We start from the raw sequence: 16,923 nt of genomic DNA, 5'->3' as shown, positions 1-16,923 counted from the left end.
TACTCTGTTCTGGAAGGCTGAGAAGCACATAGTTGTCAAGGTAAAAAAAAATGATGGTTTCTGATGTAACCGGAAGAGGATCATTGCTTTTAATATGTGTCTTTGGTTATGAATATTATTGGATGGATTGGATATGCCTTTATTAGTCTCACAGTGGAGAAATTTACATTACGTGGAATTTACATTTCACAGCAGCAAAGAGATGAAAGATTATCGTAATAATAAAATCACAGTGACTACATTGTAGCATACTATTTTATCCGTGGAAACAGTGCAATTACAAGGTTGAAAAACTCACCTCAATTCCTTCCAACTACAGATTCACATCTCATTGAAAGTTGAAACTGACCTTGAATAAACTCAATTCAAAACGAAAAAGGAACACTATTCAAAAAAAAAAAAAAAACTGTTTTGGAAAGAAGTATAAAGCGGCCTAAAAAAAGCTGAAATGAGGAGCCTCAATAAATATTGGCAGAAAATCTGATTTATCTGTCACACTGTTATAATATTGCCTGTTGTTTTTGATTGAGTAATGACTGAACTCTTCAATTGTCTCCTCATGCCAGTACGCACTTTGTACTAGAGAAGGAAATGTATTAAATAAATAGACAATTAAGAGATAAAGTTACATTTATCAAAGATGATTTTTTATTGTATTTTTATAGTTGCACAATGTAAAGTTCTTTTTTGCGCAGTTATACATTTCAGTCTTCTGACATTTCTATTATGCATTTATTTTTTCTATTATGCATTTATTTTTTATTTATATTATTATTTTTATTTATTATACCTGAAGAAAAAACAAACAGTAAGAGATGGCGGAAAAAGGCTTCAAGAAGGTCTTACCTGCCCACCCACCCACCTTTTTTTTCTGCTCAATATTTTGCATGTAATCTATGTACTTACTGTCATCCCGGACATCCGGAATAAAACCTATTTCCGTTGTGGAATCCTTCTATTTGAGCTTATGCAAATTGCACATAATGAAACACAGGCAAAAAGAATTATTTGCACCTGAAAGTGGGACCATTTATCACATAATGTGATGGAGTAGCCACAAACGACTTTGAGACAGGGGGGAGATTCCAACGAATTTAATTTGCAGCACAGTCAGAAAAAAATGGATTATGAAGGCTGCCTTTTTTGAATTTTGAAGTGGGTGAGCTTTATGCATTTTTTTCCAGTGGATTTGCACACTGAACACTTGATTATTATGCACGTATGTAATGGTTGTATATTTACCATGCAATGTTCTGTGTGTCTGAGCAATCACAAAAACTCCCAGAGTATCCATTGGATCACAGTGAGCAACATTCTTCGTGCACACTGTGGCCAAATCAGTATTCCGCATGTGCAAAAACTGAAATCGTCGATTACATAATCTTAAAAAAAGTAAAGCAGTCAAACATCATACTGTATATAGAGCATGTCATCGATTAGCTATTTGTGACATGCTATGATTTAACTCATTCATTACCAGACCTGCAAAAATATGTCCACTCCAGTTCCAGGGTTTTTGTCATTTTCCGTCAAATTCCAGGACCCACAGAATACTAAGGTTTAGGACTACATAAACATTCTATGGAGCGTAAGAAACCGTAGCCTTTCTTCTTTCATCGGAAAAATAGTTAATTCCTAAATGATGTGGGTCTGGAGTTATATGAGCTCGAAATGAGGGCGGTTGTCCAAAAAGCAAATGCTACCCCTTTGTTGGAGGGAAAAACATTGCCAGGGGTCTGACCGGAGCTTAATCTGAAACCCCCCGGAAGAAAAACCAAAACCCGAACAAATTTGGGAATGGAACTCCATGTCATATTTTCAATTCCCAAATAAATTCAGGCATGGCAGTTAATGAGATAATATCAAAACTGAGGTTGTGTGACATGAATGATGCCTTATTTTTCACAGTTATTTTGGTGAACGTTGAAGACTTTCACACTCTTAGGCATTCAAAAATTGAGGTTTCACTGGTTTGCACTTTTTAATTGGCTATCCCATTAATTCTTTGTCCCAAGAAGATTCGCTGTTTGCCCTGCTGTCATGATTACAATTTGTTTCCTGCTCCCAAATTTCCCACTCTGGTGCTCTTGTTGCTCAGGGCAATCTCCCTAATCGGGTGGATGTAGCTTATATTCCAGTCACTCTCCGTTTTTGTGTCAGAAACAGAAGCAAAGAAAGAGGATCTGAAATACGGATGTGGAGGCTGTCTCTCTGCAGGTGTCATCGCCCTTAATCACTAAAATAGTGGTCTGAAGCAGTCAAGTCTGCCTTTAGCCTGCAGGGGGTGTCCATATCTACAATGGGTGGATTTATTTTAACTGTTTTTACAACACATGTTGGGAAATAGATGTCCTTTTTTATTTTTTTCAGAAGAAGAAGAACAGAAAATTGGAAGTGATTCCTCGAGGGTCTTTTTAGGGGTTGTGTGGCACGCCACGTGTTGGAGCAGATGTTTGAACATGTATTGCTGCACTGGGCGAGTGTGACAGACACCGCAGCCTACAACTTCGATAAGGGCAAATAAAAAGAAGGGTGCCACTGGCATCTGGATCAGGAAGCAAAGTCTGCTACCATGATGTCAAATGTTGTATCAAGCAGTCATTCTGAAGAATCCCCACTGGTTAAACGATGGATGAAAACATCTTTCTGATCATTACAATGGAAATGGAAGACGGCATGCAATTGGCTAAACTTTCAAGTAAATCTATCACCACCCTGAGATCCCTGATAGAACCAGCCGGACATAGTGCTGAGATGTGGCTTTGGAGATGTTTTTGGTTTTGCGAGAAATTCACAATCTATGCATCCCTTCTCATAACAGTGAACGGTTCATTTACGACTCTATGATTAACATTACATTTTAATTCAACCTCTATGAGATCAAAAAAAAAAAAAAAATTGGGAGCACTTAATCATTAAAATCAGTCGCACTCAACCTTTTACAACAAGTACCACTTAAAAAATACTTGCTCTCCCCGTAAAAAGAGATTAGCACTTTAGGTTAAAATCGATGAAAAGGTTTATTCAGCCGTCATCTGTAGTACTTCTTTGAAGGTGTCGGACGTTTTGCTTCTTATCCAAGAAACTTCGTCAGCAAGTCTGTTGACGGAGCACTCCTGAGAGCTTACACAGACGTTTAGGTTAAAGTGTTCAACAATATGAAATGGGTTGTATTCCTAAAATGTATGTTTAATATTATGGGAAGCCAGTGTGAATTTATGCACTGTGTAAACACTGTTTTTGAGAAAAATCCAAAAGTCAAAATAATGACCCTACTTTCCGCATGATAAGGCGATTTGGTGTATCATGCGCACCTTCAATAACTGGTCTATTAGGAATACAATACAATACATACTTGTCAACCTGCGAGACACTGAACTTATTAACGGCTCAATTTTTCCTCACTGATCAAAAACAGACGCTTGCGTAATACTTCATTGCACAGTTTTAGTAACAAAATTTCACATGTAAACATTAATACTTTTAAAAAGTTACACCATATTTCAGCAATAATCAAATATGTTTTTTTGTTGATGAGCATTGTGGCATTTTTTTGCTGTGGACAAATTGAATTTGTCCACAGGAAAAAAAAAAAACTTTAAATAGATGTTCTTAAGATCTATAATGTTTATAAAAAAAAGTAGGAATGATATTACGGCAACAAAAAAAAACATGTTAAATTTAACTGATTTCAAAATAAAATTGCACTTGACCGGAACTTGTCCCCTCTGAACTTTTTCTTCTCGAAACTTTTTGGACTGACTTTTTTTCTTGGTGGTCAACTTCGCTTTTTACGAGTAGCGATATTTGTTAACATTAACATTACTGCTTATATTTAATGACAAAAACTGAATCAAAAATATCTCAAAATTATATTTAACAATTTTTGTGTTTCCCGTACAAACTTTCTTGTATGCCGTACATATCTAAAATGTGCAAAAATTGTACAGAATACGACAAAATGTGGCCAGTTGACAGGTATGACAATACAATACCGCTTTATTTATATCAAGACATGACAACCGTTGCAGCTGTCACAAAGCGTTTTACAGAATATCAAACATCCAAATATTGATCCTTATCAAAGCTGGCTTTTGAGAAAAGTGATTGCTTTTAACTCATTCACTGCTATTCCCGAGTTTATTTGGGAATTGAAAAGCATGTCGTGAAGTGCCATTCCCAAATTTGTTCGGGTTTTGTTTTTTCTTGTGGAGCGGGGTGTGTTTCAAGCTTCGGTCTGGCAGTGAATCATTGTATTAATTCTACTCAGATGCAAGTTAAAAAAAACATAGCTCGGAAATCACTAACATCAAACTGACCCGTCAAACTGACCCGTATTTTCATTTCCTGAACACCCGCAAAAAAAAAAAAAAAAAAAAAAACTGCAGGTGGTGAACTGTCAACATCAAATAGTTGGCTGGACTGATTGTTTCCCATTCATCTAAATCAGGTGGAACCAAACTTTTTGAAACCAAGGGCGAGTTTATGGGTACCAATTATCCAAAAGACTATTTGTTTGATACATACTTCTGTAACAACAAGTTTGATGTAATTACCCATAACATTGTTCTTAGATATTATTCTTTAAAAACATTCTTTCATTTGTATAAATGTACTGATCATGATTCGCTTATAAGGCATTAGCCTTGTCAGAATACCGGAAATGTTTGGTCATCTGTGGTAAACTTAAATCACCGCTCCTTTGAACTTCGGACAATACTTGCGGTTATTAAAAATGCCATCTTCTTGATTCAATACCAAAAAAAAATGCATATTTATCTCAAATGTGTTCTTGAAGAGTTTTTCACTTTAATTTCCGTGTATGACAAAGAGCGCGACTTGATCATTCATCACCTGACTGCGACAGATAGTGTGCCCCGGGGAGCGACCATAATAAGCTGCTTTCATTCTCATTCTCTGGGTCAACACGCAGACTTTATCGTCTACTCTTTTGGGTGACATGGAATTGGAGACTACATTTTGGTTGATGTGTGATGTACTATTATTTTGTACATTCTGTGCTTTTCAATTAAATACCCCTCAAATGATTGAGGAAGCTCCGAAGTCAAGCAGGCGAAAAATGGTCCAATTTCGAGTTCAATTTTTCTGGAAGCACAAATCTTAATGACACAAATGCGGTGGTAGGAAATTGTGTGAGACTTTGCTTCAAATGTGGTTGCGTGGATGTCATTTGTGATGAGCGAGTGGCAAAAGAAAAATGCAATACATGGTAAAATAGAGTGGCTTAAACTTTTTCTTTAAATCTCGTATGGTAATGGTTCTATGTTCAGCTGTTTTGAGGCTTTGACTACAATACAGTTGCGTTCTAGAGCTGTTTATTTTCAAATGTGTTCTGTATTTTGGTTCAACTGGTATTCAGATTTTGTGTGCAGTACATTTCAATGCAGTGTTAGAAAGAAACCTTAGACCAGGGGTCCCCAAACTTTTTTCCTGTGAGGGCCACATAACTTTTCCCTTCTGTGATGGGGGGCCGGTTTCAGTTTGTAACAGAAAAAGTGTGACGATCGTAGGGGCGCTTAAAAAATTGTTTTCCAGAAACCCACACATAACCAAATAACCCTTTCCAGGTTCTTCACAGAAAAAAAGTCAGGAAACACATAACACTATTAATGAAATAAATAACTAAATAACCCTCTCTGAGTTCTTCACAGAAAAAAATCAGGAGATAAATAACACTATTTATGAAATAAATAATAACTAAATCACTCTCTGGGTTCTTCATAGAAAAACAGGAAATAAATAACACTATTTATGAAAAAGTATAACTAAATAACTCTCTGTGTTCTTCATAGAAAAAAAGCCATGGAACATTAACTTTCTTAACAGATAAAAGTCTCAATCCACTGATGCAAATGTTCATGTGTCAATCTTGATCTCATCGGAGATTTCAGCAGTTTCATGCGAGAAAAGCTTTTCTCGCAGATATACGTGCTGCCAAAAATTGTGGACATTTTCATTGCGTGTTTTTTGATGTTTGGATATCGATGAGAAGGTTTCTTCAGCCGTCATCTGTACAAATGACGGCTGAAGAAACCTTCTCATCGATGGACAACTCCTGTACGACTGAGACTGAGACTGAGACTGACACAGAGGGATGTTTGGATATGTGTCGTTTGGGAGGACGGCATAGATGTCAATGAGACTGTTGGTCTTGAATGCGTCTTTCAGACCATCACAGTTCTGTAACTTAGGTCCAACTTCTCCATGGTTTGGTACACTAGGTCAAAAATATCCTCTCCCGTTGTAGTCCCTTTGAGACTTTGGAGGGCTGCCAGCTCCTCGCATATCTCAAAGTTTGCGCTAAGTCCACGAATAAAAATGAGCAGTTGTGCTGTGTGTTGCACGTTTGTGCTTTCATGCAGTTCTAATGAAAAAAGTCGAATTCTTTCGTCTTCTGCTGCAGCTGGGCATATACATTCACCCCGATTTCTTCCCCGCGTCTGGTGATTGTACTCGCCGACAGACTTACGGCATTATATGCATCTTTCTTCTCGGGACACAACTCCTCCGCGACAGCATCCATACATTTCTTAACAAACTCTCCGTCCGTGAAAGGCTTACTGCTGCTTGATATCAGCTTAGCAACCCGAAAGCTGGCCCGAACGGATGCCTTCTTCAGCTGAGCTTGGCGTAAAAATGTATTCTGCTGAGATAGTCCACTTTTCGCTTTGAGAGTTTGTCTGCTCGTATTTGGCATTGCAAGCTATCATACTTGTCTTTGTGACGGGATTCATAGTGTCACAGAAGATTGTATTCTTTGAATACCGCCACCGCCTTTTGACAGATGAGACAAACAGCCTTTTCTTTGCATTGAACATAAAAATAATCGTTTGTCCACTGCAGGTTAAATACCCTGCATTCTGAATCTATTTCTCTTACCTAACCTTTTCGCCATTATTCCGTTCACTCTTTGACAGGAAGGCTTACAAGAGAAAACGGGTCTAAGACCAAATAGATCGCCAAACTGAGTGCACCGGAATGTACCACCGGACTCCCCTCCACTTCTTCATACGTCACTTTCTTGTGTCGCGTCGCATTGTGACCGACTTCTTTAGCATTCTATTGAGAGCAGGCGTGTTTGTATTGTTCAATCACGATTATAAACAACATACAGTAAAGTCTCGTTATATCGATATCGGTTATATCGATAGTCCCGCTTATTACGATACTATTTCTATGCACGCACGGAGAAAATTACATGCGCGCAGGGTCGGATATATCGATAGTCCCGGTTATATCGATATTTTTCGGACTCCCGAGAATATCGATATAACGAGACTTTACTGTACATTGATTACATTGATTAAAATAGGAACAGATAATGATCGAAAACCGACCTTTGACTTGTAAAAGTTTTTTTTTTTATGGAGGCCAATTAAGAAAAAATCTGATAGCATCTATGGTATTGTTCAGGGGGCCGGGCCAAATGTGCTGAAGGGCCGGATACGGCCTGTGGGCCGTAGTTTGGTGACCGCTGCCTTAGACTCTTCTTTCATTAGAAAAAAAGAGTTTATTCCTAAATCATATAGGTCTGGAGTTATCTGAGCTTGAAATGGGGGAGCGGCTATACAAAATGTAAAGCCGGGCCCTTGTGGGAAAGAAAAACATTGTCAGACGTCTCACCAGCGCTTTATCGGCACCCCTTGCAAGAAAAACCAAGACCCGAACAAATTCGCAAATGGCACTCCACGCCATGCTTTTCAATTGCTGAATAAATTCCAGTGCCAGAGTTGTTGTCATTGTCACTCGAATTCCAGGGGTCACATAATATTGATTTTTAGGACTACATAAACATTCAATGCAGCGTAAGAAACATTAGACTCTCTTCTTTCATCAGAAAAAAAGAGTTAATTCCTAAATTATATGGGTCTGGAGTTATATGAACTTGAAATGAGGGAGGCTGTCCAAAATACAATGCAATACATACATATTGGTTAATGTAGCGCTTGAACAACAGCTGAAGCTGGAACAAAGCACTAACATAGAAAAAGGGGAACTGCTACCCCCTTGTGGAAGGGAAAAACATTGCCAAAGGGGATGGCCAGTGCTTTATTTTAGTTTGATTTTAATTTGGCAATGGCGCTCTATAATAATAATAATAATAATAATAATAATAAAATAATAATACATTACATTTTAAGCGCTTTTCAAAGCTCTCAAGCACACTTTACAGTTTTATGGCATACGTCTGTGTAAGCTCTCATTCATACAGGAATGGTCCATCAATGAAAAGGTTGCTTCAGCCGTCATCTGTACTTCTTTGAAGGTGTCGGACGTTTCGCTTCTTATCCAAGAAGCTTCGTCAGCAAACTAAATTCTTACTGGTAGTTTCGGCCCTATATATCCCTACTGTCCAGACATGGCAGTGCCGATGGACACTGCTGAGATTGGTCCCTGCTCTCAGGTTGGTGGGAGAGAGGACTAATCCCTGCAGCTCCACTGATTGCTTCTATTGTCCTGACTGACGACTGCCTGATTGCCCAATTTGCCCTGGTATCACCTGATCAGCATAACTAATGCTATGTTGCCTCAGCAGTCTATTGTACAAACGATCCAAATTGAACCTCACCCCACCATTACGGTTAAGGGAAGGATTTTGCTGTTTTATGAAAATAGCTTCTTTTACTCCCCTTTCAAACCATCTATTTTCTTTCGCTAAGATGTTAACCTCATTGTCGTCAAATGAGTGGTTGTTAGCTTTTAGGTGCATATGTACTGCCGAGTTTTATGTCATGTTTTCAATTCCCGAATAAATTCGGGAATGGCAGTGAATGAGTTCATTTGTCTTATCTGTTTTTTCTGCCTCTCTGCGACAAATTTCCTGTCCATGCTTTACTCATACTGATTTCCTGGGCCGCCACCTTCATTGTATTTTGGATGATTCTATAAAAGGTTTCTGCATTCAAGTAGGCAACAAAGAAATAGACTTCAAAGAAAACCTTGCCTTCATTATATGCTGTTGTTTTCATTTCAGCGACAAGCTTCACATCAACTTGGGACGAGACATCAGACATTTCTCTTGTATATTCTGACTTCATTTGGCATGAGGTGAATCAATTACAGCCACCGGATATGCAAATGAGATGATCAAATTAGTGGGGAGACCGTGAAAGGGCGCAAGGAGATGACAGGGTGGGCGGTAAAGGACGAGATGCGGGGAGATGAAACATGAGGGATTGAGAGCAAAGAAAAAGTAACATACCATCTAGATGAACAGTAAAGCAGTGATTTGTAACTTCAGTTCAATCTGCGGTTTCAGCTAACGATGGTTATATTAATGAATAAATCTGTCAATTATTTTGTCGACAAATCCACAAGGCAAATATTTTAAATTGCTAGTGCAGGAAATGAACACATGTGAAAAATGATTCTGTTATGAGTTTGGTCTTCCTGTGTGTGGTTTGCATGTTCTCGCCATAAATGCATGAGTTTTCTCCAGGTACTTTGGTTTCCTCCCAAATTCCAAAAAACATGCATGGCAGATGAATAGAACAGTCAAAATGATATCAGTTCAGTGAATATCGGATTGGCATGATTCCGTCTTGATTTTGGTTGCGCTCCCTGGTGCTTTCTACTATCTTTGTGACTACTTTATACCCCTTTATATGATAGCTTTCCATGTTAAGCACTTTGTTACAGTTTAAACTCTTGTTAGAGCACTATATAAATTAACATGTTGTATTGTGACTGTTGTTTATCAGTTTGAATTTTAGGTAGTTTATTTGTTGAACTCATTCCACATTTTTCTAATCTAAATCTAATCTAATCCAGATCTGAAAAAAGTGAATTTCATAAATACTTTACAACTTGAATAATGTGAATGTCAATATCTTGTTACCATTAAAGGACTGGGTTAACAGGCAACAACATTCTTATCACATTTAATTTTTAAAGTTGAGGGTGGATTAAAAAAAGGAAGATATGTGATAGAGTGTTTCCAACAAAATGCCTAATTAATTTTGGTTTTCCTGTGACCAGTGATTGGCTTTCTTTGATGTGTTTGGAAAATGTTCGTGGGGCTCCGCTCTATTATTGAATGGTGACTAAGTTCCCCTTCCTATGCTGCCATTTCAAGTCTTATTGAATATTCAGCGGCTTTGTATCAGACTTTCACATGGCCGCTGGCCTTCTTTTGAGGGTCATATTTGATGTTAATGAAAAACCGGCCTTGATCATAAGAAATGCCGTATTCATTGATCTTTTCTCTAATACCTCTGTGAGCTAATTCAAATTTTTTTCTAAATGGAACGATGTTGTACAGTATCCTTTGAAGCTCATCAATCAAAAGTGACAACGGGTTCAAAGAAATCAATAGTGTATCTAAGTCGGCACATCATGGATATAAAAAACAAAACTGCTATGAATTGGAAAGCATTCTCACAGATGGGTTGTGATCAAAACAACAGATGCACACATTATTAAAAAAAGAACATTTATATTTGCTTTATTATATTGCAGCAATTGTTCACAATGAATATTTTTTTCGTTGGTTATCCATAAAGCACCCAACGAACCATTTTAGAGAGTGAATTCGTTATGATCATGGCTAACTGGACACTATCACAACTGTTTTGAGGGAGAGTTCACCTGAAACTGCTAATTAGCCAATTGCAAAACATAGACACACAATCGTTTTCACTTACAGTTTATTCACACTTGGGAAATTAAAGTCTGGCATTTGGAATGTTTAAGGAAAATGACAACACACCACGGGTGCTGATCCTAAAATGTCTTCAGTGATACTTGGTATCACTTTTAGTTTCGGTAAAAAAACATGACACCTCATTCTGGTCTTGCTTCGCATGTTGCTGTATGACTCATTTATTTCTTTTAGATCGATTCTCTTTTCCCAGGCTGATAAAAATAACCAAGCTGACAAACAGTCAAATGAACTTGGACGTAATGTTAAGCAGATTCCTTACTTACAGACAGTGTATTGTCGGTGTTCAAATACCTGATATATATTTGAACACCGACAATACACTGTCTGTAAGTAAGGAATCTGCTTAACATTAGTTATCAAGTAGACAGGATGAATTTAGTACAATGAACTTGGACGTGTTATCCTGCAGTGCAAATTAGAAGGAAATATTTCGTTGCTGTGCTGTTTCTTTCCGAATTATGCGAAAGTGTAACCTGCTTGCAAAATAGCCGCCGTAGCAGTGAATTCGAAATTAAGCTATTTGTGAACTTGACGCAGGACCTGGTTAAGGTTCCATTTTGAATTCCATCAATGACATGCAATTTGCAATCACACATTTCAATGTTTCAAAACTGTGTTGACTAAAATTCGAGTTGTGACAGTCACTGAACTGGACAGCACAAGTGACCATCAGGTATCATAAAACCTTGAGATGACTCCCTGCCTTCAAAATTAGTTCCAATTACACTGAGGTTGACTTCATTACTGCTTGCAAAGAAATGTGACACTGAAAAAAGCTGACAAATGCCATAATATAAAGGTGACACGAATGTGTCGTATCTAACTTCATTAAAAACATTATATCTCTTCCTATGCAGGGACCCTTTGACATTCCCCTTTCCATGTGTCCATAAATTAGACCAAGAATCCTCCCCAAGACCCACTCCTTCCCCCCAACCCCACATGTATGTACCTCTCTCATGGCCCTTGCTCAATGTCTACTTGTCTTCACGGTCAAACTCTCATTATTGAGCCATTAGGGCTGCTTGTGCTCAGCCAGGGGTTGAGATTGAAAAAAAGTGGTCGAACAAAAATTGGACATGGCTTCAGAATATTGAACAAAAGTTCGATCAACCGAGAGATGGATATGTTAGGTTGTACCAACTAGTTTATGGTGCATAGGCAACATTGGCCAAACTCATTTTTGTCATGGGCCACTTTGTCATTATGTCTTCCCTCATTTTGACCATTGCGGCGGTAAATCTAAATAAAGGTTTGATCGTATCATGGTATTAATCCATTTTGAAACCTGAAGACACTGCTAAGTTTGTGACATTGTGGCAAAATCTCAACATTTTGAGGACAGTATACAGTTTTGCTCCAGATTTTAGAACAGATTATGTAAATTGACAAATGTGATTTCCTTTTACGGTTTACATAGAATGTGACGAGTCATACTTAGTCCCAAGGCCTTGAGTCTGACACCTGAGCTGTTGTGAATTATTTTAATTTGGGAGGCGGAGAAGGGGGGTGATTTCATTGCTGTCATTGGCTGCAAATCAGAATCCAAATCATTTAAGCGCCTTACTGGTGGGCATTATTTCTCGGGATTTGACCTGGGCTACCCACTGTTGTCCTCTCTGTCTTTTCTGACTCAGCCACTGCTACCCAAGTGTAGAAAAAAAACCTCAAGACTCTCTGACCGACTGCTGTTCACATTTCCAGGCAGATGATTGTCTTCAATTCTATTGTGCAAATTGAAAGTCGCAGATAGGTAAACAAGAACATTGCATTTGCCCCTGAAAATTAAATAGAATTTTAAAGGTCGAAGAAAGCAAACACAGCTGACTTTGAGGTCCACATTTCAGTCATCTTCGAGTGTATGTTTTGATTTTTTTTTTCATCGCATGGTACTGAGCAGCCACGGCAGAACAAGTTAGTGCTGCGTGAAAGGAAGATTTTTAAATTAGACTGATGTTTTTGACGTCTGTAAAATCAGGAGTTGACAGCGATTTCTGCTTCCTGCATAGTTCCGGCAAAATCAAGAGGATTTGCATCACATTGGCTTTCTTCCAAATTGCTGTATCTGAGGCGGAACACCAGACAAACCGAACTGCTGCGTCTGTAATTTTTAATTCCTTTGACACAGAAACATATAAGGGCTGGCCTCTTTGCGGACTTCATGACCCGTGGTTGGGGGGGGGGGGGGGTGATAAGGTTTTCATTTTTGTTCTGTACAGCAACAGATGCACAGCATTGGGCATGCATGTGAAGTTATCAGTAGGTTTTTCATGTCAGTTTTTGCCGTAGTGACTTCTTAATGAGATTTCCTTAGGTAAACAGTTCTTCAGTGGCCACACTGTTTTCAATCGAATCTTCGGTGAATTATGCATATACTGTACTTGTCTACACCCCATGAAGAAATACAATAATATACCCTACTTCATACATATTAAATGAATATAAACAAGCGCAGAATAAAAAAAAAACTGTCTTCAGGTGAGGTTACAAGCCAACAGGACTCAAATTCCAGCGAGTAACCTGTAAGGACACATGAGCGATTGAGCTACATGTTTCGATGCATCTGTCCGTTATCACCATGGGCAAATCTCATCAGTGTATTGCGTATCCAGAGCACTTAACTGCTCTGTCACCAAATATCTTTTGTCAGGCTACTCGATGGCTGACCACTCCATGTTGATGAATCAGAGAGAGAGAGAGAGAGAGAGAAAGAGAGTGAGATCGCAGCTGCTCTTTGTGTGTCGAGTGGAGAACTGATTTAGGGCTACAGGAAGAAGGCCACTCAGCACTCTGGGCACGTCCCTGAATGCAGCAGCAAAGGAAGCACTATTGCCATTCAGCAGCCTCGACTGCAGACACCTAAATGAGTCTGCTCAGTCCTGCAATGGCTAATGTGGCAGCTCGCCATGCAGTGCAACTTACTCTGCTCTTAACATGCCCTCCCCTTCTGCTTTCAGCTCTTCTTAGCTCCAGTTTTTTTAGGTGTGGCCATCATGTTTCCCACAGTCAGGCACGGTAGCAGAATTTTCTACCGTCCATGCTAAGGAGATGTTTGTATTTGGCAACAGGTTTCTGTCTTGCATAAGTTTGGAGATGAATGTTTATTCTGACTAACCTGAGTATTTTGGTTCTAGAAAATTTCACTTATACGGCTCTTCTGCAAACTAAATGGACAATACACGGATACGAAACTTGTAAGAATAAGAATAACAAAACCTTTATTCGCCTCACAATAGAGAAATTTACAGCATCAAGGTTATGAAATTAAGAAAATAGAAGAGGAGTATTGGAGCTGCTGTAAAGGAAGCCATTCTCTTGAAGTCATGACAACACAGTAACATCCCAATTCAACACAACATATAAGACACAGACAATATTGATATCTGCTACGTCAATGTCCTCTCACCTTTTTGTTAATATGGAAGATGAGGATTTGTTTCTGTAAGTCAATTGCACATTTCCTACCTTGAACATTTTCCCCGGGCGATGCCACCTGGCATGTGATAGGGAAAGAGTGACATGGGTCAGTATCATGGAGAGTGTAATGACAGCTCGTGAATTCTAAACATTTTTATCGGCTCTCCGCAGGCTGCTCAGGCAGTGCACAGCTGCCTTTCATTTCTCTTGTGATGTGATGAATATGGTTTTCCAATTGGGGTCATGGCACTGACTGATAAGCAACTATATTCCTTGATGCCACGTTGCTAAGAATGCCATCTGAGGGATAACACGTCTGGATGGCCTCAGATACACTAAACATAAATATTACAAATGCCCTGACCATGCCAGGTTCTTCTGTGGCCTTGTAATTGTGCTACATGGAAATAATTATTTCACAGATGAATTATTATTATAATAAATGGTTGTGTGTAATTTAACAAACAATCGCAATGTTTATTTTGCCTGCGATTGCCACAAACGGCAATGAGCATCTAGGAAATGTGATAAGGTGGCTTGATCTAGTTTGATTGTACTGAAAACAAAACGAAAATGTTGCGATTCGATCATTCCTCTCTCAGACATCAACAAGGGGTGCCCCTTTATGTCATTTCAATGCTTGTCGGGTGGTAATATAAGCCAATGCTTTCTGAAAATGTTCTTGAATTTGTCAGCGCTTTTAGGATAGAGTATAGAACATAATCCGATTGTTTGCCTTTCTAATGGGATTAGCCCTGAAAAGATCCAATCTTGATTTTTATGTGGCATAGTAGGCACTTGATCATTAAAGGACAACCGATGCATTTTGCTGTACTTGTTTGATCTGAAAACTTCGTGTTGCACCAAAAAAAGGCAGAAAAGGGGGTGACAAAGCTCCGCATAAGGAACCAACCAGCCTGTGGAAACCGGCTGATTAATTCCCTCTATTGGTGTTTTGCATTTCACTAAAAATATCTTACTGCGTGTTTTGGGTATTTTAGATGCTATAAAATGTTTTTCTGATGTCAGTTAGGAAAAAAAAAAGTGATGTCGGTTTTCCTTTAACAGTAATTGCATGCCATTTTAAAGAAAACAAATTATATTGGCACATATATTTATTTGTCCATTATCTTGTTTATACTCACGATCCCACAGCAGTGTGTTCACCAGGTGCCAAGCTTTCTTGTTCCCCACACTACTGGCGAGCATGACCATTTGCTAAAAGATTAAATTCTAAGTCTGACAACCTGTTTTGTTTCTTCCTTGTCACTCATCATATATTCCTGATCCAACAAAAATAGTAGCGGCAAAATAGGCTGTACAGCACAGACAGTGATTGCTAATCTCCAAATTCGCACTATTAACAAGGAATGCTCAAAAAATATTAATTTTGTACACTGGCAGTTTCTCGGTTTAGTGTCGTAATTTCTCTGCAAATATGTTTTACCCTGTTTTGACCGTGCATGAGTTTGAAAAGTTACTCAATGTAGGTACTGTGACAGTATGAAAAATGTTGAAGGTGTTAAATAAAGAGGAAGGCTGCTGAGTCGGGATAAAGTAAAACAAACATCAGCAAAAAAGGACAGTAAATTCTCAAGCTGCAGTTTACAGAGCCAATCCTCACATGAATTTTGGATGTCCTCAGCAGTGCCACCAGTTCTCTGATTAAAAATGCCATTAGGTTCATTCTGCCGCTGGAGGTGAAACATCTTTAAAAATACGATGTTCAACAATGTAATCCATTTTTGTGCCTCAGGATGACTTGTGAAATGGATATGAACAGTTATCAAAATGTTCAAGCTGTGTTTTCACATTCAAAGATTTTCTCTTCTTGTCATCTTTCTTTTTAGAGTGTTATCTTCACTGATTCACATTTTACGGAATCCAAACAAGTTGGTGACACACTTGTGCTTGTGAGCTGAGGAGGAGAAGCGAAGTGGCTTGTATGACAGTGAAGTCTGACAGCCTGGTGCACCGCAACATGGATTAGAAGCCCTAAACCTCAACAGATCAAAGGTAAGAAAATAGTTCCTTCTTGCTTATCGCTTCACACTTCCAAACTGAAGGCACCACACACTATTGATAAGATACAAATCAATATTCGGATGTGCCGATGAAGGCAACGAGTTTACTTATCTTACTAGCTAACCATGTCTGGCAGATTACCCACACATTAGTTGACCTACAATTAACTCATTCACTGCCATTCCCGAATGTATTCTGGAATTGAAAATATGACAGAGCGCCATTCCCGAATTAGTTCGGGCGCTGGCCAGACCTGTGGCAATTTTCCCCTTCCACAAGAGGGCAGCATTTCCCCTTTTCCCATGTTAGCGCTTTGTTCCAGCTTCAGCTATTTTATAAGCGCTATATAAAGCAATATGTACAGTAGTATTTCATTGTATTTTGGACACCCACCCTCATTTCAAGCTCATATAACTCCAGACCCCTATAATTTAGGAATTAGCTCTTAGAGTCTACGGTTTCTAACGCTGCATTGAATGTTTATGTATTCCTAAAACTCAATCTTCTTTGGGTCCTGGAATATGAGTGAAAATGACAAAAACCCTGGCACTGGAGTGTACACGTTTTTTTTTTTCTGGCAGGGAACGAGTTAAGTAAAAAAGTTAAGTTTATAAATTGTAAATTTTTGTATTTTAACCTTATTGAAATGTGTAAAGAAAGAGTGCACATCATTTTTTTTATAATCAAATCAAACAGTATATCATATTTGAGTCACATGCATGAACATACCAGTGATATTGGGACAAAACATATGTCACAATTTGGTAAACAGATTTTTTTTTTCACAAATGGATTCT

General features: G+C 38.5%; 1 protein-coding gene across 4 annotated transcripts in view; it reads left to right on the top strand.

Moving 5' to 3' along the window:
- The window catches only part of grik4 (glutamate receptor, ionotropic, kainate 4), a 246,096-nt gene that overhangs the window by 39,500 nt on the left and 189,673 nt on the right, over positions 1–16,923 (top strand). For all 4 annotated transcript variants that reach the window (XM_089013796.1, XM_089013795.1, XM_089013794.1 and 1 more), the window contains exon 2: positions 15,952–16,117. The gene's annotated coding sequence lies outside the window, so the exon portion shown is untranslated. The remainder of the gene's footprint in view (positions 1–15,951; positions 16,118–16,923) is intronic.

The sequence above is a fragment of the Hippocampus bargibanti genome, linkage group LG14 (genome assembly GCF_051943395.1).
Source record: "Hippocampus bargibanti isolate YZ-2025 linkage group LG14, ASM5194339v1, whole genome shotgun sequence".
NCBI classification, from domain to species: Eukaryota; Metazoa; Chordata; class Actinopteri; order Syngnathiformes; family Syngnathidae; genus Hippocampus; species Hippocampus bargibanti.
Note: the sequence above shows the minus strand (reverse complement) of the source record. Positions and strands in the feature narration are given on the sequence as shown.